Here is a 3,052-nt window from a genome sequence, read left to right as displayed (position 1 = left end):
ACAGATAAGCACCCTTACCCAGCCTGCCTAAAAATGACATTTGTCTGCTAAAGAAAATATGTCATCTAGCAAAAAGCGAAACAAAACAAAAACATACAATTCTCCAAAAGAAGAATTTGAAAAATTTCCTTTCTGATAGTGTTAGGACTGTAGCTTAGTAAGTTAGGAAAATACCACCAAGCAAGAAATAGTTATGGGTTCCTCTTAGGTATCATGGCAAGGGTACCAGAACCAGCTGAATACAAGTCTTTTCACTGGTTAAAATACAGAAAAGAAGCTTCAGTCAAGTGTTTGGTATAGACAGTAAGGGCCCTGTGACTGAAAAACCTTGGAAACAATAAAGATGTCCCATTTTGTTTCGTGATCTGTGCTGTACCATAGTTGGTAAATTTTAATCTATTTTTCTAGCATTTTTAAAACAAGTCAAGCATGTCTTTTTTAAATGTGTACTAATTTCACTTGTATCACAGTTAAGTTCTTCCTCTCAAATGTATGAAACTGATAGTACTAAACGTTGATGCTTCTCTGGAGAGAATTGGTGAGAAATCTTACAATGAAAAAGGAATGATATTGGATGTTTTGAGGTTTAGGAAAAAGTATTCTACCTATTTCCCTATATTTAACCCATGTTCTAAAAAGAGTGAAAGTCACCAATTTATGTACAGTACTATTATTTCATATGATTTTTGCTTTTATATTGGTAACAAATTTTCTTCCAAAACAAAGATACATGCCCCATCGCCTCTTGGATTTTTCTTGTCTTGCATAAATTGCATTGCTGTGAATATGCATCTCTAATCAAGCACGATTGCCCCTCTGGCACAGGAACAGCAACACAGGCAATGTAATAGGAAGGAATTATAAGTTCCCTGTAAGAGCTAGCCAGCAAACCTAAGCTTCCCCCTCCCCTTATTTTCATGCTGGAGCTGTCAGAAACACTTCTTACTAATACATTAAATACTAAGTTAATTTTAGAACAGGCATGTCAAAAAATGTAGAATATTTAGAGGATGCTCAAATGCATGCATATGTGAGCAAAAGAGTCGGATCAAAATAGAAAATAATTCACAGGCAGTTATATGATCACATGATTGTATAATGCATTAAAGACTATCTGGAGGAAAAAAACACAATAAATTATGTAACCAAAATTAATCTACTGTGATTTTGCAGACTGGCCCTGAAAGCGGCGTATTTTAAATTCATCAACTCATCATTATAATCTTATAATATGTAAATGAGAAAACTCAGTAATTTTCATCTGAAAGTCACAAATCACTCTTTAAATCAAATTGGTGAAAACACAAGGACATAAGCAAGGATTGTGATCATCATTTTTGTGGCTAGAAGGGTTTGCTAATGGACTTAATTGAAGACCAACAACTGAATCAGTCAGGAAACAGACTTTAATCACTTTCTTTTAACCTGACATTCCATTGAGCTGAAGTTGCCTTACACACTTACAAAGCCTATCTATCCTTTTGAAAAAAAATTATTTGTGCTTTTTATTATACATGCAAATAAATCGACTTAGATTCATTTAGAAGCCAGTGTTAGTGACCAACCATGTGCTAGCAAGATAGGAAAGATAGGAATTGCAAGTGGTTGTGAAAACCAGTGCAAGTAGGAGCTGGTTTTCAAAAGTAGCTCTTGGAACAATAGGGTGACATGCCAAACACAGAGAGACACCTTTTAACATCGACAACGTTGACAAACATTGTGTCCCTGGATGAAAAGCATTTCTTAAAAAAAAAAAAAAAAAAAAAGGGCGGGGGGTAGGTTCTCTCACCCATACCAGTTCTGGCCTCTTTCTTTCTCTTTCTTCTTTTTCTAATAAACTTTGTTTTAAAACTTAAAAAAAAAAAAAAGAATATATGTATATTCATAGTTCCCCAAGCTGTGAGTGGGGAAACATTTCAGACTACACTCTTAGGAGCTGGAGGAAATATCTCTTTGCAATTGGTTTAGTTATGCAATTTGCCCCAGGTTATATACAAGTGAAATGAAGAAGCATAGCCTTAGAAACCTTCTTCTATCTTCAGCATACACCATTGTTCCACAGTCACTGAGTAATCTATTCTAAAACTCAAGAGCTTTTCATTCTCATATTTACCAGACAGTGGATTTTAACCCAGTGCAACATACATTCCTGTGACATTTTCTCCTAGAATGATTCCTCCAACAGATGGCCCTCTGTTTTTCTGATCACCTCCTTTTTTCTCTGTTTGCTCAATAAATATAAACATTACAACAAGTCTCATTTTGGATTGTTAAATTCTTCTCTCTCTTATGAAACCACCCTGTATGAGTTCACTTATTGCCTATGACTGTCGTCATGCGTATGTTAGGAATTTTTCAAAGTTCTGTTTTGGATTTTCAGCCTTGACAAATGAGGAAATTAGAACTAATGTCAAATATTATGGTACCATAGCAAATTAATAACTTTGATTTGCCCATTGATGACTTAACAATATTATTCCTAGATGACCAGATGTTTCATCCCTAAAAAAGAAAAAATGGAGCTAAGTATATATACCTAGTGTCTAATGAGTGACAATCAAAAACAAATTAAGCAATTGGAAAAAAAGACCCTCTTCCTGCTTCAGATGTAACAATCTTGGAACAATGGACCAATTAAGAGCCAGCACTGAGGATGGTACAGGAGAAGTTGAATATAAAGTAACGCCACTAAGGTATAGGACTGTTGTAGTCTGCATCCAACTGGCTCAGACAGCGTTTTGAAACTCAGTTCTAACTTTTTCTAAAGAAGCAGTATCTACAGGGACCCAAACCAGACAAGTCATGGACCTGGGGTGGTCATCAACATTGTATTCATTGTTAATTAGATCAACCCTGAGGGATAATACCTGAATTTGGAAAGACTAATACCCTGAGAGGAATTATGAGAGATGCAAATTAAAGTTATTATTTCCTATTTTGTGCATTGCATCCAATAAATAGAACTCTTCCTAGTTTTTTTTTGTTGTTGTTGTTGCTTTTTTTGAGTTGGAGTCTCACTCTGTCACCCAGACTGGAGTGCAGTGGCCGCTCC

This window comes from Carlito syrichta, unplaced genomic scaffold, assembly GCF_000164805.1.
Source record: "Carlito syrichta isolate Samal-C Ts95f unplaced genomic scaffold, Tarsius_syrichta-2.0.1 Scaffold126439, whole genome shotgun sequence".
Lineage (NCBI taxonomy): Eukaryota > Metazoa > Chordata > Mammalia > Primates > Tarsiidae > Carlito > Carlito syrichta.
The sequence above is the reverse complement of the archived record's forward strand: the minus strand, read 5'-3'. Positions refer to the sequence as shown.